Raw genomic sequence first — 26,260 nt, 5'->3', positions numbered from 1 at the left:
GATTTTTCATTGGGTCATTTATCTGTACAGAGTTTATCAGTTCAAAGTTCATAGGACTCAAGCCTTACGCTAACTTGCTGAAGCTAATATTTTACAGCGGGGTGGGGAATGTTTTTTTGGTTGGGGGGCACTGACCCATAGAAAAATCAGTTGGGGGCCACACACAAGTGAGAACCCCACCCACCCTCACTGATCTGGCCCCCAGCTGAGAAGCAAGACAAACAAATAAAAAACCCTTCACTGACCTGGCCCCGCCTACACAACTCAGGGCACTGAAGCATCCTTTCTGCTCCAGCCAATGCTCAGGGCTTCCCCCAGCAACAGGGAGAGCTGGCACTTGTGCTCCAGCCCCTTAGGTGCTGCGGGTCGGAGACTTGCTGCGGGGCTGGAGCATCAACACAGTCTCATCCTGCAATGGGAAGCCCAAGACTCATTGTGGGCTGAAGCAAGGTAAGCCAGGGGCTGGATTCAGCCCGTGGGCTGTAGTTCCCCACATCTGTCTTACGCCTGTAGATGTCTTGCATTACTGTGGAACAGAATGCAAAGCAGAATATAATGTAGAGCAGTGAATATAATGAAGGCAAGCTAGACCATCGGGTTACAACTGGAATGCAGCTGAGAAATGCCTTTCTCCCTGGTCCCCTCCCAACCTTCTCCCAAGGCACTACTTGTATGTCTTCCCTCAGCTTGTGTCAGTCTCCTTCCCTTTGACTGTCAGCTGATTTCTGTAGCTCTTTCCACCGAGGCAGGCCAATTCTCTGTGCTCTAGTCTCATGCAGCCATTTCCCTTTGGCTGACATCTCAGGGCTGCCGTAGCTAACATCACAGGCCTTCTCCTTCTTCTCCCATTGTCCTGGGCAGGCGAGCCAGAAAGCTCTAACATTTGCTTACCCAAATAGTACAGCCCATTTGCCCAGGGGTTCTGGACATGAGGATTTTTTCCAAGCCTGAAACGGTGGTTCGCTTATAACTGAAAAAGACATTTTTGCTTATGGTATCATGCCAAATTTGGGCTATGGCAGGAAGGGACTGGATTTTGGGTTCTGGTTTCAGCTCCTGTCTAAGAATTCAAGGCCTAAACTTTTGTGGAAGTGTATGTACTCAGTGAATATTTGTCCCTTTGAAGGTAAAACCAGTGGTCCTGAGGGAAATTACAGTCCCCTAGTTTTTATTTTCCTGAAAATTATAAAAAAAGGAAAACATCCCTATTAGTTGGGATCCTGTCACTTAATTCCATCTCAGAGAATTTTTAAAGTTGAGGTAGGAATTTCTGAAAATAGGAAAATGTAATGCAGCCAAAATAGAACCTCACTGTCAATGAAAAAGTGCTGCTAAAAATATCATCTACTGTAAAGTAATACAACAGAAGCAACATGACTTTCTCATTACGGGATGAGACCCAACATAAATGAAAGGGAAAAATGTTTCTCGGGTTGCCATAGTTACCTACTGGCTAGGAATTAAAAGAAAAAATAATATCTTTGGGGAGTTTTAGTGTAAAGTTATTTTCGGTCAGAGGCTGATACAGTGACGTAAGATTGACCATGATGGAACTAGAGATAAGCCAAGGATACAAAGTTCTGCGCAGGATGGGACTTTCTCAAATTTCAGCAGTGTTCAGCTCAGGGGGTTTCATTCCAGCCCATCTCGAAGTGGAACAGACCAATTGTAGCTGGGCAGCCATGTTTCCAGCCTCTGACCAATTCAGGATTTGTCAATGGAAGGTGCAAACCCTATCAATTGTACAATGCTATTACATGGGAGGTGGGGGAGGGAGAAACGGGGACATATTTTTCTGACCACACATGCAGCTCAGTTTGCACCCTATAACATAAGACTAGAAACTCCTTATGTATTTTATACCAGTTGTGTAAAAGGGGATACACAAACTGATTCCCACTTCACCCAGGGCCACTTTAATGCACTTGGACAATATGAAGATAGCACCCAGCTCTTATATATAAAGGAGTGCTAGCCCTGGTCTACACTAGGGAGTTATTTTGAAATAACTCCCCTTATTTTCAAAGTAATAAGCAAAGCGTCCATACTACCAACCCCGTTATTTTGAAATAATGAGCTGGTGATTTTGAAATCTGTATTCCTGCTGTTCTTGGGGAATAAGCTTATTTTTAAAATAGTTATTTCGGGAGTTATTATTTTGAATCATAGAATCATAGAATAATAGGACTGGAAGGGACCTCGAGAGGTCATCGAGTCCAGCCCCCCGCCCTCAAGGCAGGATCAAGCTCCGTCTACACCATCCCTGACAGATGTCTATCTAACCTGTTCTTAAATATCTCCAGAGAGGGAGATTCCACCACCTCCCTTGGCAATTTATTCCAATATTTGACCACCCTGACAGTTAGGAATTTTTTCCTAATGTCCAATCTAAACCTCCCCTGCTGCACTTTAAGCCCATTACTCCTTGTCCTGTCCTCAGAAACCAAGAGGAACAAATTTTCGCCTTCCTCCTTGTGACACCCTTTTAGATATTTGAAAACCGCTATCATGTCCCCCCTTAATCTTCTTTTTTCCAAACTAAACAAGCCCAGTTCATGAAGCCTGGCTTCATAGGTCATGTTCTCTAAACCTTTGATCATTCTTGTCGCTCTTCTCTGTATCCTTTCCAATTTCTCCACATCTTTCTTGAAATGTGGCGCCCAGAACTGGACACAGTTCTTGAAATAATTTCCTAGTCTAGACATGCCTTTAGAGTGTAACTAATGTACGTTGTCAGGATGCCGTAAAAGGGCCATAGAGTATAAATGAGAATCAACCATAGAGTATAAATGAGAATCAAGCCTGCTATTCTTAGTCAGATATTTTAATTCCAGTCAAGAGTCTAAGTCTGTTTCATCTCTGTAATTCCCTAGCATTACCTTGTAGTACACACAATGATCTTTGTATTTGTATTGTAAAAATATCTGTAGTCACCCAGAACTTCACTGTTTTATCTTGAAATGAATTGAGATATGTCCATTTACTCAACAACTAAGGATCCAAGTCTGAGAAATTATGTATTTCCACCAAGAGTAAAAAAAAAAAAGAAAAGAAAATATGGACCGGCTATAGAAGAGTGTCAAATTAGGTAATGATACTTTAAACTATTTCAACTATTAAAATCAGGGAGAATAGATTTTACCCAAACCTATCCACAAATCTAAGATTGCATCACTCAGGCTCTCCTCCTAATTCATTTGTGTTGTGATAAAAGTCTTTGCATAATAATACCAAACATATCCATTCTTCCCAACTTCAAATCATTTGAACGTATGAGGAAATATTGGGGCACAGTTATGATAACAGATATCAACACTGGTTTGATTATCCAAAACAAATCCCTATGGAAGGGATAGGTAAAGTACAGTGTAAAATAACAAATTTAGAAGTCAAATTGAGGCAAAGGAATTGAGAGTGTTCCAAAATAGTTTATAAGTCTACAAGAAAACTCCATTTCCTCCTCTAATGTAAGTATAAAAAATACAGAAGGTTTGTTATTTGATATGCAGAAATGCTCTGATGAACCCAATATCCTGATGCTACAAGATTTAATATTATTTTCAAAGAATTCTGCTTTTTTATGAAGCACAGTGTTATCTTGCATCAGTGCACTCGTGCAGGTTTTAGAGCTGTCAGATTACATTTGCAATTCACTGGGGGTTTCTCTCTAACTTCTAAAATATTTCTTCTAGAGGAGATATGTCTGAATGTTAGCTAAGAACTGAATAAATCAAATCATGATCAAGTCATGATCCCAAAGCATGAACACATGACAAAACTGTATCTAAGAGATGCTTTAGAGGATGGAGAAATAGAATAGTTTGGCAATGTGACATCGGCGTGATCGATGACTAAAGCTACCATGGCCTAAAAGTATCACGAGGGCTGTGCTGTTGTCTCACACTGTTACTTTGGGATGTTGTTGCATCCGTAGATCCCATGCATTAATGTAGATTAGGAGATGCTCCAATGAAGCCAATGAAATGACACGCGTATAAAACTGGATGCAGCTTTGTCACCATAACGAGACATCATTCAGATCATCAAGCATCCCTTTTCCTACCTCCTAGCCCAACCCCCTCAAAAAGGAAAATAATCCTTCCTCAAAGCAGAGTTATAACCCAATGAAGGAGACTCCATGAAATCCACTAGGAACTTCCCTATTGCCAGTCTGCTTTATCTGGAAGGCATGTTGTATTAATTTAGATGGAATATATGGGCCAAAGATGTTAATGCCACCCACTCACTGTCCAACATTTAAAAGGATCAGGGTTGGGCATACGGAGCGATCAGTCCACACACTTAAAAATCCTTTGAAAGATAAATCCAGTAAGGACAAAAAAAATGGAACAACAGTTAAAGCATTTGACGGGCAAAATATTAAGCAAGCCTCCCTTTTCCCCTTACCTAGAGAGAATTTTAGAAGGAGAAACCCCCCCTTGTTTGACAGTCTCTTAGGTGGCAATAGCTGTCCCTTTGGGGGGTCAGAGAAGTTAATTGATAAGAAATGGAGCGGGTGTTGCTGCTAACCTCTGACCTTGTTTTGTCCCAAGGGGTGTTTGCCATTCAGGCAGAGCCAATGGAGGTGTTGATGCACCTGGGTCCCTCTCTCCCAGCTGATCTGGTCAAGACATCTCAGAATCAGGTTGACAAAGACCTGGGATCCCCAAAAATAGCGAGGTGGCAGCCAAATTTATAGCCCAGTTATTACAACATAATCCTGCTCCCTTTATGAACCTGCCTAAGATTACATATTTGCTCATAAAATCAGTTACAAAAACCAAAATCTTATTTCAGTTTAAGCTTATAGAAGAAAGGAGGGGGGGGGGGAGTACTTTTCTATATATTAAGTATTTCATATTACTTATCCCAAAACTGGTGATGGTAAGGCGGGGGTGTTTTTTTGTTTTGTTTTTGCATAGATGTATTCAGTACCTTAGTGTGGGGACTGAAGAATTAAATACCAACCCAGAGGCTGGTACCTAGGCAAATAATTAGTTTCAAAGTTCAAAACAAAAGTTTGTTTTAAAATTCTTGTGTGATGAGCTTGTTTGAGATAAGCACACAAAGCAAACCATTAATGTTGTTGTTTTGCTAACACTCTTTTTCAAAGGTTTAAAGACATACATTTTAAAAAAAATACCTTGAATCACTTTTTATTTTATTTTGAGGTTTTTCATTTCTGTTGTTGGCAATAACTTTGAAAGTTTAATAAAAAAGGCAGTTTTAAGGAAAAGCAAAATCAGTAAAAATGAAGGGTAAATTGCTAAAGTAGATTTGTACAGAAATAATAGGTTGTGTAGTGCTCTTATTAACTGAATGCCTTCCTATGGGGGAGGGATAGCTCAGTGGTTTGAGCATTGGCCTGCTAAACCCAGGGTTGTGAGTTCAATCCTCGTGGAGGCCATTTAGGGATTTGGGGCAAAAATTTGTCAGGAATGGACTCAATGACCTTTCAAGGTCCCTTCCAGTTCTAGGAGATTGCCTATCTCCATTAATTTAATTCAGGACTGCTACAGCATCAATTGTGAATTGAATCTCAAATCACCAAAACCAAAGGATATTCTAGCAGCATGTATTTGGAAATAGTTGGGGAGACCATATGCCCAGTTTTGGCGGGGACAGTTCCTTTTCAAGCCCTGTCCTGACCATCCTGACTTTTTTTTGGCATAACTGAGCATTTGTCCTGTTTGCGGTTGCTCTCAGTTGACAAGAGCAAATGGGACAAATTCAGTTTTGCCAGGAGAGTGAAGTGCGACCTCTAGCAGGGCACCATGGAATGTACAGGAGGGAGGGAGAGGTCAAGCACTCGGAAGGGAGGGCTTGGGAGAGAGACATGGGCTGGGCCAGACCACTGCAGGGAGGCAACAGAGGGTATGGGGCCTGCTCTGTGTGACTTTATAGCAGGGTAAACCTATTGCCATCTACTGGAACAATCCCTTTTCTCCTTTCTCTTGCACATCCAGTATGGTGCAGTAGCATCAGTGGCTTGTAAGTGCATAAATGACAGCCACCAAACTCAGGGTTCAGAACAAAGCTCCCTGGGTAATGAGCAAATTGTTCCATGAAACCAAGCTGCACTGCAAACCTCACAAATTGGTGAAATCTAATATTCCTCTGTGAACTGAATTTTGAGTTGAGCCAAGGTAATTTACTAAATTTAGGGGTTAGGAGTTGGGAGCAGGATCTTGAGACTGAATTATGAATTCATAACAGCAATCAAACTCGCAGGCCAAGTGATTGATTTGCAGGGAATACACACTCCCAAAATGTTATTTACTTTTAACTCTGCCAATCCAAACACAATTTACATGCACATGATGTGTTTACTACCATAGTGATGAGGGAATTCTTTTTGTATTTAACAGAACTAAATTAATTTAAAGCCCTGCTGGAGTATTGTGCTTATTTGATACACTATTTTTGAACCAATGAACATATTCTACATAAGGTTTCATTTTTTTCCTTAATAATAAAGACTAATTTCAAACCTCTATTATTAATCATCATTAGAATTACAGTAGTGCTATGACAACCAACCCATTGTGCAAGGTACTGTACAAACAACAAAGAGATGGTCCTTACTCCAAAATGGTTGCAATCTAAATAGAAAAATCCTAAATATAAACCTCAGCCTAGCACGCCATGCAACACAGTATGTGTGACGAATCTCTACTAGGTAAAACAGGATAGCTACAGAGCCACCAAGGTTGGGAATATTCCAGTAATCCTCCCCCTCCCCCCCCCCCCCGTATCTGAAAATGCTGAGTCATTGAATCCAAAACTGCACAGGAAAGGGATAGTTTTGATGAATTCCTACTTAAAAAGTGTTTTGAAAAAAAGTTGCAACATTATCAAACTATCCCATTTCAGCATTTTTGGAATGAAAGTTTTCTTTCTTCCATTTGAAACATTGTTTTTAAAAAAATATTGAAATGGTTGAGATGGAAACAAAACACTGCAAAATTGCCAGAATGAAAAGTTTCCATTGACACGATCTGAATGCTTGGTTCCCAATTTTTTTTGTAGGATTTTGACATTTCAATTCCTGCTCAAGAGGTTTTTTTGAAATTTCAAAAATTGTCCAAGAATACAGATTAAACATCTCTAATCCGACACCCTCGGGACCTGAGTGGTTCTGAACCAGAGAATTTTCCAGACAAGAGGAGGCCAATGTCATCTAGCAGCATTACCATCACTTCCAAGGCTTACTGGGCTGTGAGAGGACATTTGGGGTAAACGAGAACTAAATAACAGCACAGAACACAGAGTTAGGACTGGTGGTTGTAAACAAACTTTATGGGACTACAGGAAACTTGGCCACACCCATGAAAAGTGGGCATCTGGTGAACTAAAATGATTCCGGACCACAGATGTTTCTGGACCAGAGTTCTAGACTAATGAGCTTCAACCAGTAATAATATTGGCTTTGTTTATCCCGTCCATTTAGATCATAATCTCTGTCTCTTAGTATTCATATGTGTAGTGCCTAACACAATGGTGCATCAGTGGCCATACAAACTTAATAGTTTTTCTAAAAAAAAAAATCTGTATTTTGGACATGCTATGGCTAATTCCCATGCCTACCTATATAAGGAATAGATGGTTACCTGTTATCTGTAAGTGTCATTAACACACTACATGGTAATAAGATATTTTCACATTAAATGAAAATTCTTTGCACAGCTGCATCCTCATGGGCTGTAATTACAGATCTCCTCCTCATTGTAGTCAGAAGGAAATTATAACAACATTCAAACGAGGGAGGAGAGCATTGCCTAGATGGCATTCTTTCACCATGTGTTCTCTTTCACTATCAGATCTGGCAGAGATTATACCTAATTAAAACATCTACCAAGACCCAATGCTTCAAGAAAATTCCCTTACTAATTATTAGTGATTTTGGGTTGTGTTGATCATTTTATCCTCCTTACCCCCTCCTATAGATTTCACATGGGTGCTGCTGATCTGAAACATTTCGTTTTCAATTGATATATTTTCTCAGATTTTCACTGTGGGCTTGTCTAACACAGGGGGTGCGTCTAGACTGGCAAAAACTTGCCAGCTGTCTACACTGACCGCTTGAATTTGCGCAAGAGCACTGACTTTGTAATGTATAAAATCAGTGCTTCTTGTACAAATACTTTCACACTCCTGCTCGGGGAAAAAGTCCTCTTGCGCCAGAATACTTGCTCAAGAGGGCCAGTGTAGACAGGGAAGAACTGTTTTGCGCAAAAAAGCCCCTTTGGCTAAAATGGCGATCGGGGCTTTCTTGCGCAAAATCGCGCCTAGACTGGCCAAGGATGCTTTTGCGCAAAAGCATCTGTGCCAATCTAGACACGCTTTTGTGGAAATACTTTTAATGGAAAACCTTTTCCGTTATAAGTATGTCCGCAAAATCATGCCAGTCTAGATGTAGCCAGGGTGTTTAATCCAGATTCATTTGAATTAAGTCCAGTCTGAAAAAAGCTCGTCTACACACAACACAACTCATGAGAGTGCACTCACTCCCCATTTTCCACAAACTCTGAAGTGGTCTTTCAAAGGGCACTGAGCTTGACGTGCATTGAGTTACCATGCTTCATTGGGCATGTGGACACAATGGTGCTGTGCAGCACTAGTTTAGCAGTCCTCCAATTGTTATCCCACAGTGCTTTGCAGATATTCTTTACCTGTCTGTTTACCTGAGTGCCTTCCTCTGCTCTGGGTCAAGTTGACTGGCTGTCTCCCCTCCCCCCCCAATTAAAAAAGCTGGCACAATTCCAGGACTGGCCCTTTTTTCTCTTTACATAAAATGTAGGCACTGCTGCTGCCTTTACTATATGAGTGGAACCAATGTGCTTGGAGTCATGCCGAGACTGCATGCTCCCCCCAAAATCTGAAAACAGCAATGTGGGGGAGGTTTGATGTGAAATTCGAAAGGGAAATAACTGGGAGCTCTCCAGAGAAAACACTGAAGTGGCCACAGACAGCACTGCAATGGTAAACTGGAGCTCTTGTCACTCCCTTCTTTTTTTGTTTCTGCTCTCCACTGCACTGTGTCATGTTAAAACTTTGTTTCATTGTTGTTTTGATTAACAAATGGATGACCTCCTGAGGTCTCTTCCAACCCTATGATTCTATGAAAAGTTTATTTCTGGTCATTACATAATACTATACTGTCTGGTAATACACTTTGTATTCTACGTTGTAATTGAAATCAATATATCTGAAAATATAGAAAAACATGCAAAATATGAAATACATTTCAATTGGTATTCTATTGTTTAACAGTGCATTTAAATCTGCAATTATTCATGATTAATTTTTAAATTGCAATTCATTGTTGAGTTAATCAATAGCCTTATATATAATACAATATCTACTATATATTTGAGAGAGAGAGAGAGAGAGAGAGAGAGAGAGAGAGAGTCTGTTTGTTCAAGAACTCCTTCTAAACAGTAAGAACTGGGACCACCAAATTTGGATGCTGCTTCCTCTTATCATAATTTAAAACAAGGTCAGGGTTTGGTTGTTCCAGGACAATTGGATGTGCCTGGAATGCAACTGATTCTTCTAAAACAGAGTCTGATAGCAGGGACCGTTATACTGTATTATGACCACAGGGGGGCAACAAGGGGCTAAGGACTACTAGGACCCCATTGAGACAGCAAGAGGCAGAGGTGGAGAAAGAGACAGCTATCTACTATATATTTGAGAGTTTATTTGTGTATCTATCTATCTATCTGTGTGTCTGTCTGTCCCTCAGCTGGAGAACATGTGGGTCTGGCCCACGAAAGCTCATCATCTAATAAACCATCTTGTTAGTCTTTAAAGTGCTACATTGTCCTGCATTTTGCTTCAACTACCCCAGACTAACACGGCTACATTTCTATCACTCCCCTCCCTCTGCTGTGCCTGCTGCAGCTGCCATGGACAGGTGCTTCTCACTTGGTCCCAAGCTGCTGCAGTGAGAGAGGGCTGGGATTGTCCTCTCTCCCCAATGCACCCTATATACAAACCTCTCATCCCCTGCCACAGAGCAATGATTTAAATGAAGAAAAACAAGTATTTCAGCTAAGGACCCAAGCAACGCTGCGTAAATCCTCTAGTAATGTGATATAATATAAAATGTTATAAAAAGGAAAAATCAAAATGTTTCATTCTGAAAATGTTCATTCCAAAACTATTCATTTTACCCAGGTCCATCCACATCTACTGATCTCTCTCGCTCCTGTGCTTAAGCCACTAGATCATACAACCACCCAAGATTCAGGAACCTGATCATTCCAGAATACATGGAATATTCTGCTTTGTGCATTGGGGCCTAGTTGCTCAATTCAAAGCTTTTTGAAGATCTCTTGGATTTGTAAAGCAGAGCAAAACTGTCCTAGGAAAACAGGCTCTTTCTTTTATCTATTGTCTAGAATGAAACCTAAACACTTTAAAGCAAGTGAGAACCAAAGGAGAAAGTTATCTACACAATCTACAGAACTTCAAAGCAGATTCAGTGTATGTTTGGTTCTGAAGCTGAGACAAAATCAAGGGGAGGAGAGGTATGTTATTTTATCCGGAACAATTCTCCCATCCCTGTTTCACTTCTTTTGAATCTCAGTGTCTCAGAGGGTACGTCTAGACTACAAGCCTCTTTCGAAAGAGAGCGTCTAGACTGCAACCTCTTCTTTCGAAAAAGTGAGCCGCTTTTTCGAAAGAGAGCACCCAGGCAGTCTGGATGCTCTCTTTCGAAAAAGCCTTGTTTGCATTCAAGAACGCCTTTTTTCAAAAGAGCACTTTTGAAAAAAGGCATTCTTCCTCGTGAAATGAGGAGTACCGCCGTTGAAAGAAAAGATTTAATTTCGAAAGAACGCGGCTGTAGTCTAGACGCAGGTGAAGTTTTTTCGAAAAAAGGCTACTTTTTTTCAAAAAAACCCTGCAGTCTAGCTACAACCAGAGCGACAGCTGCAAAGGCAAAACATTTACAATGTGATTGACATGAGTTCGCTGCTGGAATTATCTCTTTGCCTACAATGTTCCAGGATGGTACAACAGTGACCCAACCTAACCTGGGTTGGCACTTGCCATCTACAGTACATTGCTGAATTTAGGAAAGCACTGAGCACAAGGAAGCCCTTTGTTTGGTCATACTGTCTCCAAATCAACATCAATAATAATATGGATAACGTCTATAACCGGGTATGTCTTGTGCATATCCATGTCTGTAGGCTTGTGTCTTATATGATTAATTGGACTCTGTTAAATCCCACCCCCCCACTAATTTAACAGATGCAAGCCTAAGAAAAAGACCATCTCAGCTACAACATAACATTCAATGCTCAATTCAAGGGAGGAGGTTAAAATGATAATTAACCAGACATCTGCAAAAAAGTACATAATATGTTGCTGGGGTTCACTCCTGCAATATGCCAGTTGCTGAAAATATCATTAGGAACGCTAGCTCACTGCACCCTCTTGTGAGAATTCTAAATAATTACACAACGTTACTTGGAACTTAACTTCATTTACCAGTTTAAATCTTATGCAAATGGTATGAACAAGGACATCAGCTGGCTCACACACTATGTTCCACATACTAATGACTTAACCAAACAGTAGAGAATTGTTCTTTTCTGCCTCTTGTAACTATTTGAACCATCTACTCACTGTCTCTCTCTCTCCCCCCCCCCTTTCCACTTCCTTTGTCCTCTTTTTTTCCACCCTCTCTTTTCCCCTCCTCCCCTTCCCTTATTTATTCTTGGATCTGGACTTCTAATACTCCACTCATCTGAAGAAGTGGGTTGCGCCCGCGAAAGCTCATGATATTATCTATGGGTATGTCTACACTATCCCCGTAGTTCGAACTAGGGAGACTAATGTAGGCATTCGAAGTTGCAAATGAAGGCTGGGATTTAAATATCCCGGGCTTTATTTGCATCTTCCCGTCCGGTCACCATTTTGAAATTTCACTAGTCCGGACTAACTGCCCGCAGCTACACGCAGCAGGGAGCCGGTAGTTCAAGTTAAAGAATTCGAACTGTTATTCCTCCTGCAAGGAGGTTTAACGGTAGTTCGAATTAGGGGCTTTAATTTGAACTACCGGCTCCTTGCCGCGTGTAACCGCGGGCAGTTAGTCCAGACTAGTGAAATTTCAAAATGGCGACCGGATGGCAAGATGCAAATAAAGCCCGGGATATTTAAATCCCGGGCTTCATTTGCAACCGTGAATGCCTACATTAGCCTCCCTAGTTCAAACCAGGGGGCTAGTGTAGACATACCCTACATGTTTTGTTAGTCTTTAAGGTGTTAATAGTCTATTTGTTGTTTTTTTTTTTAGTTTTTACACGTTAATCTACCAGAAACATGCACTAGCAATATTTGTTTTTCTTTTATCAGGACATCCTAGCATTTCCAGGTAATGGTGCTACCTGGAACAGCTACACATGAATGGTCATAGAAAAGGTATAGAAATTAGAGATGGGAATCATAGTCCATCATCTACTAGCTTGGCCCTTTCTCAAACAACAACATATGGCCTCTTATTCAAAAGGGAAACAAAAATCAGCCTATACACACTATTTTGCCTAGAGGGGGCAGTGGTAGAATGGAGAGGGACCAGACTGACTAGATATTAGTAATTTGTTTACTTTCCTGACTCTGGAAGGCACTTGCATACCACACTCATGAGTAAAGTCTAAGAACTTACATGGACTAGAATAGCGGAGAAACATCCTTGTCATGTGTCATCCTGTGATCTGAACAGTCGAGTCATGAATTCCTTCACTGACAACAGACTAATAGATCTCACAGACAGGAAGCTTTTTCTCATATCATCAATTGATTTATTCTTACTTTTTGTCTATTTACTCCTACTTACTTCTTTTCATTACTCTAAATAACTCCTCTTCATGCTTATATCCTTCAAAGTAGATAGTCATATTATCTTCTTTCCCCAGTTGTTGCTTATTTAAATTTTGTATAGTTTGCTCTTTCAAACTGTCCTCCTGAGTCAAATCTTTTAGCATTGTGCAGGTTGAATCTGTCTAGTCCAGCATCCTCAGTACCTGACCGGTGCTGAATCAGAGAATTTGCTGAACTATGGGAGGTTGATATTGTCTAGCAGCATTACCAACACTTCCACTGCTTACTGTTCTCTTAGAAGACATTTAGGGGTAAATTAAAACTAAATCACAGCACAGAACACTGAGCGCCAGGACTGGTGGCTGCAAACTTTATGGGGCCGCGGAAAACTTGGCCACCCCATGAAAAGTGGGCATCCAGCCAACTAAAATCATGCAAGATCTTGGATGTTGCTGGATCAGAAAGTGTCAGATTAGAGTGGTTCAACCTGTAATAATTCTCATTGTTCATTTCTGAACTGCCACCTCTCTAAGCCATATTCACTACTCCACTGAAACCATTTGGAGTTTCTTCTACAACTTTAGGCTACAGAGATGCCTAGGATCATATGCAATGGTCTCCTGCAGAGCAGAGTAGACAACAGTAGATCATATAGCCCATTCTGCTTATCTTTCAAGTGCAAGTGCTTTGAAATGACTGAGGAATTGCCACCTCTACACTTGGAGTGATCTGACAGTGGGTTGGAGCAATGTCACTGTGGAATGGTATGGGTTAGAAAGCATGGGATGTAAAGTGAAGCATGAGATTGTAGGTTTTTCCCAGGTATCCTGAAGATTTTTTTTTTTTTACCAGCCTACTTCTGTGAGTTAAAAGCTAGATATTTAACAAAAGCTAAGCTTGCATATCACACAGTGATCAGGGCACTCGTAACCTCAAAGTTGCCTTCCTGAGGAGTAGCTTGGCCTATAGGTTTCACTAGAGCAGGGGATCTCAGTCTGGAGAAACTCTCCTGTCGACTCCACTTACACTTCTCGATCCAGTGGAATACGGGAGCATGATCAGTGGTTGATTTAACAAGTCTTTACTAGCCCCACTAAATTGACCTCCAGGGGATTGATCCCTGCAGTGCCAATCTCCCATTAAGTATAAATAAGGCCTTTGACTTCAGTGGGCTTTGGATCAAGTACTAAGTCATGGAAAGATTACAGTTGTTGTAAGAGACAGATAAAGAAAAGGATCGTGAACTGGGAGCACAGAAAGGGGCAGTGACTTTTCATTGGTCCCAACAGATGGCAAAGTTGTTAAGAAATCTGAAAAATGTTTGCTCTCGTGAAGAGCAGAACCAAAGAGATACTGGGCCAAGTTCTGACCAGCATTTAAACTAGTGTCAATCAAGTTTAACCCTATTGTCTTCAAAAAGGTTGCTTGCTCCAGATGGATGGCAGCATGAAGAAAGGATAGAGTTTAGCCTTCCCATTGTAATGATGCAAAGCAGTAATGGTAACAGACTGTGATCAGGGATCACCGCCACAAGTAAGGATATGTATAGTGTGATCATGTTCAATTTTTGGAGTTTGCTTATAACATGGGTAGTTAAAAATGACACGTTGTACTTTTACAGTTCAGGACTTTATAATTCACACAAGCCTTGCTTGTGCAAATCCACAAATTATCTGAATGAATGGCATTCTGTTCCTGTTACCTTTTTATAACAGAGGAGCTGGTCAACAGACATTCCATATATGGCATTAAAAAGTTACTTGTAGATTATGTTGGCTGAGTGGTTTACGGTGCTGTCTTAAAGTTGCTGTCGCCTTTTGGATGTGAATTCATGCCCTGTCCCTGACCTACCCTTTAAATTGCTCAGATTATGAGGACCATAAGAGTAAACAGATACTATAAATGAAAATTCTTCATAAATTACTGAAAAGCATCACCTGGCAAATTGGAGACCATATGAGATACCACAAAACCTTTTAGATCTGGTGGAGTAGAGTTCATTTTTCAAAAGAAGAGAAACATAGACTGGAAAGTCGACAAATGCACATGAGAAAAAAAAACAGCCTCTAGCATGGTAGTTGGGCTACCTCTAGCATTCAGAGCAGCAATCAGCCTCCAAGGAAGAGATAAACTACATTTTGATAGTCACAGAATCACAGAATCCTAGGCCTGGAAGAGATCTCAGGGGGTCATCGAGTCCAGCCCCTTGCTAAAAGCAGAACCAATCCCAATTAAATCAACCCACCAGGGCTTTGTCATAATATTTGCCTCCACATGAGTCAAAGGCCAGTCCTATCAATTCTGGCCTGTTACCTTTAGTTTAAAATTTCTGTGTAGCAAGGGTGACATCCAGTGGCTAACGAGGCTCTTGCGTTATGCCTCTTAAAATCCCAAGCGAGTTGCATCCATAAACACACCTCCAACCTAATTTGCAAGCAACAGCCATCATTCAAGTTGAAGTCTACTATCTTTAGATTACACTGGCACATCTCTAGCTGAGAGTTCAGTGAAAACTGCCTCGCAGGAAATGTGGAGGAACATTTGTCAGATGGGGGACTAAGCCTGGAAAAGCACTATGATCACAGGAAAGGGGAATGTAACAGACACTGGAGAGAGAAGGTGGAGCCAGTACTATGTGTTAGACCTTTTCTGCCTCCAACTGGCTCTCAGTCACACTGATATAAATCCAGAATAACACCATTGGCTTCAGTGCTGCTCCTTCTGAATTTACATCGGTGGAGATAATTTTCATTTAATGAGAAATCTGGATATTTCAAAATGCACTTTCATTCCAAAAGTGAATGAAATTTCAAGACTGCCTGTGAACATAATATTTTTAAAAAGTGGGGATCAAAACACACTGTTGTTTCGATAACATTGAAATGCTTCCTTTCGATATTGACATTTTAAAATCTTATATTCCAATTTATAGTATTAAATACAGTTCTGAAATAAAATGTCATTTCAAAACCAAAACTGGTAAGGTCAAAATGGAATATTTCAGCCTAATGAAAATGCTTTATTTGTATTGGTTTTTGTAAAATAAATTACGTTGAAATCGACACGTTCCCACGGAATAATTCATTTTCAACTAAACACACTGATTTATTTTAGCCCAGCCATTATTTATACTATATATCCCCCAGTGATTGTGAAGGCATAACACATAATCCTGCAAATTGCTGAGCACCCTCCGCTCCTCACTGAAAATCAACAAGAGAGGAGAACACTTGTCAATTGCCAGTTCTGGGTTATCATTTCATAAAAACAATTTAATTTAAACAGCAAAATAAAAAAATGGAAGTGGTGTCAGCAGTACAGGAGGTATTTTGTTTCCATGTAACACCCCAGTTCAAAGCTGTCAGGGTGAATAAATTGCCACTAGCTTCTTCATGATTGCATAATGAAAATCAATGTCTCAGTGCTGCAAGAGGACGGGTTCTGCGCTCCAAGCTGTCAAGAAATGTTGGAATCAGGATCTTCCTCTAGTCTATAGCAATCTAGCCAAGCAATCACCCCAGTCGAAATCACAGCAAGAATCAAGTCTCTCTCTTGATGTAATTTATGTTTTACTGCAAATCTAAAAGACACGTTTTAAAATGGAGTTGTTAACACCCGGTGAAAGTAAATTAAGAGTAACCTGAAACAGCCCCAAACTCTGCCCACTTGCTAAGAGCAGGAAATAGACATAAATAAGAACTGGAAAACGTTTGTCGTGATAACCCCCCCCCCATACACACGCACACACACCGCTGCTAGAGTGGCACAGCTACAGTTGTGTAGGTTAGAGCTTCCTACATCAAAGTGTAACCCTTCTGCTAGGTAGAGCCCACAGCAGCCAGGGCCAGGTTCAATATCTAGGGGTTCCTCTCCATCCATCCAATGCAGAACTGGTTTGAGCCTCCACCATCCCTAGGCACCTCTGAGAGGCAATGCTTCCCCACTCACAAGCATAGAGTCCGCATGTAGAGAAGAAACTTTTAATAAAAGGAGGGAAGTAACTTGGCATTAATTTGGGAAAACACCACAAAGAAAGTTCATAACCACAACCATGAGTACAAGTCCCAGCCCCATGTAGGTTGGGCAGGGTCCTTTTCCCCTTGGGTATTTAAGTCCAGCAACTCAGTCTCTTTCATGTGTGTGGCCCTTCTCTGCGCCCCACTCACAGTCGCTGCCCATGGTCAGTGCAGAGCCAGAGTTCAGAGGTGCATTGGCAGCATTCACCTCCCACCCCAGATGGACAGGAGGTTAAAGAGGCACCTTAGGGCTCTGCTGTTCAGGCACTCACCCACCGTTCCTCTTTGCCAGCCACCCTACTGGCCGCTCACTGGCCATTCCTCCCAGCCATCTGCTCGCCTTGCTTCTCTACCACCTGCACTGCTGGCCACTCATCATTCATCTCTGCCGCCGCTCTCCTGGCCAGCTAGTCACCATTCCTCTCCGCTAGCTGCCCTGCTGGCTGTTCATCACACTTCATCACTCCACCTCTCATTGCACTTCCTGGCCTCCCCAGCCACTGGTTCACCAGCTGGCTGTCAATCACCATCTGCTTCCACCTGGTTCTCTGCTGTGACCTCTGCACATCCCCCTCACAGTAATTTTCAGCTCTATGCAGGGGAGGCAGAAACACCTGCCCCATATCAAGTGTTTTTGGCTCTCAGTGGTTTTTAAGCTCTTCGCAGGCAAGGCAGAAACACACTCATCCCACAGAGGGTTTCAGCTGCGATCTGAGCATTTAAAAGAACAAAAAGGAGTCTAATGAAGTCTATATAGCTCTTTCTGTGAGTTGTGGGGGAACAGGTTAAACCAGTCCAGGAAAGACTCTTGGAAAGGATTTGTAGACTCCTGGCTAGGGGATCCAAGTCCTCACCCCCCCTTACTTTCACAGGGCTCTGACATTCTGTCTTCACAAGTTTCCTTTAACTGAGCATGATCCCATTCAGCGGTGGATGTAGGGCAGGGCGAGCGGGGCAGATGCCCCAGGACCTGTGTTTCAACAGGCCCTAAGCCAGCGCCAGGGGCAGACTGGCCCGGTGGGATACCGGGAATTTCCTGGTGGGCTGTCCACCGAAGGGTCGGCTGGTGGCTGCTGGGGCGGGGGGGGGGGGAGGATTGTGATGGGGAACCACAGCCCCACACTTTAAATTCCCCGGCTCCGGCCCGTACGGGCCATGTGGGGCCGAGGGAGTGCATGTGCGGCATGCAGAAATGTCATGCAAAAGCTGAGAGGGGAGACGCCCAGGTGTGGTGTGACGTCACGGCCCGGGACTGTAAAACTGCATGGCCCAGAGTTGCACCGCTCGGTTCAGCACGGCACATGGTCTGGAGCCTGGGCTGGGGTCACGGCCGCCCTGCAAACTGGAAGGCAGAAGGTGGATGGCAGAGGAAGGTGCTTGTGCTGAGGGGTGGGGGGCAGGTTAGGAGAAGAAAGGGGAAGGCACCAAGGGACAGCGTGGAGGAGATACAAATGCCAGGGGGCCAAGTGGAGACAATGAGGAAAAGGGCAGGAGGGGAGGTGTCACTGGGAGGGGGGACAGGGTGATGCTGGGAGAGAAGAGAGTAAGGGTACTGGAGGCTAGAAGGGTGGGGAGGTGCTGGGAGAAGGCTTGAAAGAAGGGGTGGGCATGAGGAAGGTGGGGATGGAGCAAGGCATGTGTGAGGACACAGGGGCATGAGGGGAATGGGGGCAGAGGGTGGTGAGGGGGTGGGCATCGAGGAAAAAAGAGGGCAAAAGGCACAGGGGGAGGCACCAGGAGGGTGCAGGGGTAAGGGAAGGTGGAGTTGCCAGGGAATTCTGGGGGTGAAGCAGAAGGGCAGACACCTGCAGGGGAGGAACCAACACCAGAAGAGAGAGGCAGGGCAGATGTGTAGAGGGAGGTGTTAGGAGAGGGGATGAGGAGGGGTAGCTCACGTGATCAGAGTGGGGCTACTGGAGGAGTGGGCACAGGGGGGATGCCTTTTTTTCTATTTATTCTCCAAAGGGGGGCCCCACGAAATTGTGCGGCCCTGGGCCCCACAAAACTCTCATCTGCCCCGGTTCCATTAGTTTGGACTGGTTAAGCGCAGTCCTGCTTCTCTGCATTCCCACAATAATGACAATATTCGTAACTATATTTCACTACCCCCTCATTCAATACTAAGATAATTTGTACCCAACATCAGCCGAATCTGATCACTGTCTATCTGATGAATATGTAAGCAGAGGTGGAGCAAACTGTATTTACATAAATATACCCAAAGTCTTACCCCCTAGCTGTCAGGGAAATATTCTTACAGTTCCTGTTTACAGAACAAAGGGCTTTTGCGCTGATGAAGATAGTCCACCTCTCGGAATGGAAGAATTCCGAGCTGTGTCTACACTGGGAGTTAGTCCACCTAAGTATGGCATGAAATTTGAGCGATGTAGCTAAGAATCTTATTTTTCAAGTCTAGACCAGGTGCCAGGCCTAATATTATGTCATGTCACTTGGGTATGTCACCCCTAGGGATCTGACGCTGCCATTGGATGTGCCCTCCTGCCCATATGGAGAACCAATGACCTGCACTCAATAGAACCTCAAAAGGCTCAGAGTTAGGCTCTGGTTCAGATCCATTATGTAGCCCCAAATTCATTCCAGCTTGCAAATCTTCAAAGCTCTGCCCCCAACCATGGTCCTGCCTTCCATTCCCACAGAGCTTGTTGCCCACTAGAATCTTGTCTCCCTTTGTCATTTTGAAAGGTATGGGGGGGGGGGGAGAAAATACCCTCCTTGTCCTCTTTCCCCACCTGCTGCTAAGGCAAATGTTCTGCCCTCATCATTCTTTGGTAGTGGAACCAGGAAATTTCGTGACAGGTGCTGGTCCTTTCCCCTCTAACGCTGTGTGGGGAATCGGAGCAAGTACTCTTGTTTGGCCGTTATATTATGATGTAGCCAGTGCATGTTTATTAAAACTACAGTGATGACAAATGTAAAGGCCCTGACAGCCCGGTCATAGCACACGATAGCTAGATTAGATGGAACTTTTAATCCCAACACTTCCCAAACTAACTCTCCCTCTGCCCGTAAGGTAAATAAGGATCATTTTGCAGATGGGGAAACAGAGCTGCAGCCCAACATTGCAAATAATACCAAATACAGAGAGACAGCTGTGTGCACCCCAATGCTGTGACTGGAACTAGGTCAAGGCATTTCTCTTTACTGGTTGCTACTGAGCAAACACGACACTGAATATGTACAAAGACAGGCATTGCCAGACCACATCAGACCCGTTTTCCTTCTGCTCTAGTATCCTACCTCCAGTAGTGGCCCATGCTTCATATAGGATCCTCCTTTAGTGAACTTCTGTCCATTGGAGAGGCAGAGATTTCAAATACAGAATTGGAAATGATGAAACTGGGGTGCTATCTCAGCTCCTGGCCCCTGGCTGAGGAGCAGTCCCTGCTGTTGCTCTCCAGGAAGCCCTCTGGAAGATGAAATAAGTAGTACTGACCAGCTCGGAGTGGGACATCTACAGTTCCCTCCTCTCCCCCCCCCTCCCACTCCCACATAATCCTGTTAGGGGGGATGTTCTGAGACACCCACCAGCATTCAATAAACAAAGAGGAGTGTTGGCAGCTGAATCATTTTATTGCAAGGCAGATCTAGGAATCGCAGATGGGAGAAGTCTAGTGCTGTTTTTACTCCATTTCTCAATGTTAACCACCCTCTTCCATGTTACCTTCGAGAAAGCAAAAACAGTAGCTGAAGGCCAGCAGATGGCAGTAAAGAGCACGCTTGTGACTAAGGTAACATTTCAAGGATGGGCGGATGAATAGAATGTACAAATGCAGATTGGTTCCAGCCCTTGGAGGGGGGGGGGGGGGGAAAGAAAATTCACTGATTATTTTTTAGACATTCTTTATCTGCTGATGTGGCTGAAAAAGATCTATCAGTGTTTCCCTTACCAATCCAGTTTTTAAGGAACCTACAATGTGTTAAATTCCCTTGGTTTCCAGGGCTGTCAACACATTAGAGCATCTAAATAAAAGCGAAGATGACTTTTTTCTGATTTTCAAGCACTGGAGTGTTTTGTAGTTTATTCTCTTTTATGTAGATGTCATATTCCTGGATGGTACAGGATTGACAGCCCTGGGGACTTCAGTCAGGCAACTCAATTTCCAGCCACTCATTTTTTGACTATTTCTTAGGCCCAGTCCATGTGCCACCAAAGTTGCATTTACTTCAATGGAGTAAGCCACACATGTGACGCCATCACTGTGCATTTGGATTCTGCAACATATTAGTATGCCCCACAAAGCCAATCAATACCCGTGGGCAGAGGGTCCCCCCCAGACTGTCCTTCACATCAGGCCCGACATACTCACTACCCCCAACATATTGTTGTCATAATGTGCATCCAAAAAGTATCTTGTAAGGCATCATAAATAAACTGGAGATGTGCTGGACAGGAATATTCTTTTTGTGATGTATATTCAGGGGTGTGTATAAAAATTACGTAGGTGTGCTGGGAAGCATTCATGTATAAAGCCAGTCCTAGATAAAAGAATATGGATTTAAGTGTCTGATAGACCTGATTGCAGGTAAAGGACAATGAAGTATATTTACATATAAAGTAAACAATCCATCAAGTTAAAAAGCAACAGAGGAAACAATATAATAAAGTTAAGTGGGAGAACAGAGTCTATACCCCAGAAACTCTTCTGATCTCTCAAGGAAGAAAAAATGGACTTTGGGAAATATAAAGGGAGCAAAGACAACATTCTAGTTATCCACTGGCTAGGGAACAGCATCCTGTGAACAGTGGGTTGCCTCACATGGAGGCTTAGATATGCTTGTTACTTGATATAAGGGAGAAAATGACTTAAGCCAGGAGTGGGCAATCATTTTTGATGGGGGGGGGGGGCACGCCAAGATTTTGGAAAGTGATTGAGGGCTGCACTCTTCCATGATATTAATGGAGAAGATGCAGGGTCTGGGATAGAGGTTGGGTGCAGAAGGGAGCTTGGGGTAAGGGACTGGGGTGCGGGAGGGAGACTGGAGTCTAGGAGGGAGTTTGAGTGAAAGAGGCGGTTGTGACCTAGGGCAGGAAACTGGAATGCAGGGGTTTGGGATGTGACCTAGGGTAGGAGGGGATTGTGATCTGGCGCAGGAGATTGGGGTGCCAGATCTGGGAGGGGGTATGAGTGGTAAAAGAGAGTTTGGGTATGTTGAGTGTGGGAGGCAGAGAGTTGGGACAGGAAAGGGCAGGGTGATCTGGCGCAGGCTGTGCCAAGAGACTTATTTGCTAGCTGCCAAATCAGCCTGCCTGCCTGTAGAAATTAAAACATTTCAGCCAGTCAGCCTGCTTGCCTGGCCATGTGCTTTATGAATAACTGAGCCCAGGAGAGGGGCCGTGATTCTTCTTAGCTGCCTGTTATTCCAACAAGCAGCTCCCATTGGCCGGTTTCTGCCAGAAACTGGCCAATGGGAATGCGCTGGGGCGGGGCAACTCCTAAAACTTCCCCTCTCCCCTCCAGTTTTAAAACAGAAATGGAGCCCTGCAGCTGTTTTTCTGCATGGTGCACCAGGCTGCGGAGAAGCCTCCCTGTGGCTCCTTGCTGACTCTGTGGGCCGGATCCAGTGGTGTGGCAGGCCAGATAATTACAAGGTCATTACTTTGTAAAGAGACATAAAAGTTTCCGAAGTGAGCAGCTGAGTGGGTGTTAATGACGAGTCTCCGGTCTGCGAATGCAAAGCTTACAGAGAACCCCAGCACCCACAACAGTTAAAACATCATGTCTCTGGTACCTGACTGATGTTCCTTAATACTCACTTTGTCTTCCTGAAACCTGAAAATGCCCCCCCCCCAGCCATTGAAAATAGGAGAGGCAATGGCTGGAAATGGACATTAAAGGGCGGATGTGAGCTACCTAAGAGATCACTGATACACTGTCTATGCCCACATCTTAGTAAAGGGAAACGTCTCCTGTTAACTCCCCCTCCCAAGAAGTGACAGGAGAAGCCCTCCCATCCACAAAGCGCTGTTTGCACCAGGAGTTTAGGCAGTTGAACTCTGTCGCACAAGGGTGTGGATTTTCCACACCCCCAAGAAAGGTTTATACCGTCATAAGTTCATAGTATAGGCCAGAGTGGAATCCTACCTATTAAATGGAGACAATTCCATGGACTCAATGGTTGTTGAGGGGCCCTAAAAATGTAGAAAGCACCAAAAAACCTCTAATTTAATCAACCAAACATGCGTGAGAAGATAGACACAGAGCAAAAGCAGTGGGGGGGGGGGGGGGGCGGGGGGGAAGGGGGAGCAAGTGCAGTTACCATTAAACCAGTTCATTTTCAACCTACCGCTGTAACACAGCCCTAACACTGAATTTTCACATTGTCAAGCCCTGTCATTGCCACTGGCACAGAGTGGCATTAGTACAGAGAGGGTGGAAGGGAGTTGTCTACACCTGTACCTCTCGCTTAGGGAATGGACTCTGGTAAGAAAGCCATTTTCAAACCAGCCAGCTCTTGCCTGCCTCCATGAGTCAGCAAAGCCTGAACAGATCCGTAAGCCTGGTCCTTTGTTTGCGCCTTCAACTGCAATTTCCAGCCTTTCTTCAAATGAGGATTAGTCATCTGCTTGAAAGGCTCCAATTTGGGGAGTGCATTTCTGGGGGTGTAATTAATGAGGATTTCACTGAAGTCATTGTGTGACAAACCTCTGAGAAATAGATATTTAATTTGGAAAACAACAGCATTATCTAGGATAAAAAAAATTAAAAGCAAAAGGCGTTTTTTCCCCTATTATGGGCCAATTTCATTCAGCAAGGCATTTAAGCACATTTGTAGTTTATTGGGACTTTTTACAAACTTCAAGTTAAACACATGTTTACATGCTTTGCTGGAATTTTTGCAGACTGCTGCTTTACTAGAAAAATATCTACCTGTTTCATAGCACTCTGCCTGTAGCTCTCAAAGCACTTTACAAGGTGGGGTCATCATACAAATAGAGAAACTGAGACAGAGAAAGGTCCCGTGACTTGTTCAAGGTCAGCCAGCAGCCCAGTTGAAGAGCTACACAGAGAACGTCAGTTTGAGTCCAATGCTCTATCCACTAGGCAACAGTGTTTCCCGTATACCATTCTGGTCAAGCTTCCTGCTGTTTGCAATGAGTCTAGATGGAAAGAGACGACTGAGGGAGTATGATAGAGATCTGTAAAATCATGACTGGTATGGGGAAAAGTGAATAAAGAAGAGTTATTTACTACTTCCCATAACACAAGAACTACGGGGTCACCAAACGTAATTAATAGGTAGTAGGTTTAAAAACAAACAAAGGGAAGTACTTCTTCAAACACCACAGTCAACCTGTGGAACTCCTTGCTAAAAGATGTTGTAAATTCCACGACTATAAAAGGGTTCACATAGAGCTAAGAAAATTTATGGTGGAAGGTCCATCAATGGCTATTAACCAGGATGGGCAGGATTAGAGTGCCTAGACTCTGTCAGAAGCTGTGAATGTGTGCCAGGAGATAGATCACTTGATAATTATGTGGTCTGTTCATTCCCTTTGGGGCACCTGGCATTGGCCACTCCTGGAAGACAGGATACTGGACTAAGTAGATCTTTGGTCTGACCCAGCATGGGCCATTCTTATCTTCTTATTTATGACTTCAGAGGATTTTCTATCTATACTCAGCTGTTTCAGAATATATTTTCCCCTGTTTTATATATATATATATACACACACACACACACACACACACACACACACACACCACATTTCCTTTCCTCTCATTTCTTTGGATTGCCATTATATTCCCCTGATATAAAATCAGGGAAAGTGCTTGAGTAAAATACAGCTTGTCTATAATTTTACTGCACAGTCCTGGAAATCTAGCTACCATATTTTTTTTATTTCTGTTTTACTGAGTGGGTTTATTGATTTGTATGCAATAAAGTTTCAAATAAAAACACAGTGTTCGCAATGCAGAAAAACATTATAAGCACAAACATGCTGTATAAACAGTGTAGGAGTATACAAATAGGGTCCAATTCATCGTTGCTGTAACTAAGTAAATAAAGTTAAAAGGCAGATTAAATTAGGCCCAATTTGTCCAGGTATAGTGCGAATTACATATGTATAATTTAAAAAAAAAAAAAATCTTAGAAAACTTGGTAAACAACATCAAAAATGGAACTAGCTTAAATTACAAGGTACAATTATTATTACTGTTTGTATTCCAGTAGCGTCAAGAGACGCCAACAGAGATCAGGGCCCCATTGGGCTACGAAGTCAACAAACACCAAGGGAGAGAAAGACTCTGTTTAAGAGCTTATAGTCTAATACACAGGCTGCATGGGGAAATAGAAACAAAAGGTGTATCTATACGTGGATTTGATCAACAAAACTTGTTGTCCCTGGGTGCTGAACCCTCTTCCCTCACATGAACGGTAAAGCTTTGCTGCAGCAAGTGAAAATGTGAATGCTACTTTTTCGCCAGGAGCACAAAGGGACAAAGCCAACCCCCCTGCGCCCCCGCAGGCAGTTCACACAAACTGACTTGTGCCAACACAGCCTTGCTGCTAAAGGCTTTGTAGGGTAGATATGCCCAAAGAGGGAAGAAATAACTTGCCAATATACCCAACAGGTCAGTAGCAGAGATGGGAATAGAGCCCAGAGCTCTAGCCCTTCTCACCCCTCCATGTGATGCTCTGTCTGTGGGATCATGTCACTGTCTGGTGGAATAACCAGGTGCCTGGAGAATAAGAACACCCAAATTCTATTCCCAGCTGTGACATAACTTTTACCTCCCTGCCTGTGTTTTTGTCTCCGTCGCTGTTTACAGTGTGGCTGTCACAAGCAAAAATTTGTCCATGGCAGTCATAGACTCATAGAGCTGGAAGAGACCTCAGGAGTCACCAAGTCCAGCCCCCTGCCCAAGGCAGGACCAATCCCAACTAAATCATCCCAGCCAGTGCCCTGTCAAGTGGAGACTTAAAAACCTCCAGGGATGGAGATTCCACTCCCTCCCTAGGTAACCAATGCCAGCGCTTCACTACTCTTCTAGTGAAATAGTTTTTCCTAATATCCAACCTGGACCTCAGGGATGTCAGGGACTCAAGGGTAGGCATGCAGAGAGCCATTTCTGCCTGCCGTCCCCAGCACAGAGTTGCCACAGCAGCTTCATTATGGACTGGTGGGACGCTGTGCCTCCCTCCCGAGCTATGGTAACTCTGAGCTGGGGCTGTGAGAGGGTGGTGCCTTCCTCTCCAGCCATGGCAGCTCCATACTGGAGAGGGAGCACCTCTCCCCATCCCAGCCATGTACAATATGGTCCTCCATAGCTGGGCAATGTCTTGTAATATCAGCCAGCCATTGAAAAGGAAGGACTCTCTAAGGAACCCTAGTACTGCAATATCACTAAGGGTCTCTAGAGGACCCACTGGTATATTTCTTGGGC

The 26,260-nt window shown here is 43.3% G+C and overlaps 2 long non-coding RNA genes across 2 annotated transcripts in view; both read right to left on the bottom strand.

Annotated features, from left to right (window-relative positions):
- The window catches only part of LOC142829798 (uncharacterized), a 129,762-nt gene that overhangs the window by 77,194 nt on the left and 26,308 nt on the right, over positions 1-26,260 (bottom strand). The gene's annotated exons all lie outside the window — the stretch shown is intronic.
- LOC142830026 (uncharacterized) lies at positions 15,909-20,525 on the bottom strand. The gene is made up of 3 exons (XR_012905039.1): positions 20,397-20,525; positions 20,109-20,277; positions 15,909-16,287 (listed from the first exon to the last, which is right to left on the bottom strand). It is a non-coding gene; the product is annotated as an uncharacterized LOC142830026 (long non-coding RNA).

Source organism: Pelodiscus sinensis, chromosome 6, assembly GCF_049634645.1.
Source record: "Pelodiscus sinensis isolate JC-2024 chromosome 6, ASM4963464v1, whole genome shotgun sequence".
In the NCBI taxonomy this organism is placed as follows: Eukaryota; Metazoa; Chordata; order Testudines; family Trionychidae; genus Pelodiscus; species Pelodiscus sinensis.
The sequence above is the reverse complement of the archived record's forward strand: the minus strand, read 5'-3'. Positions and strand labels throughout refer to the sequence as shown.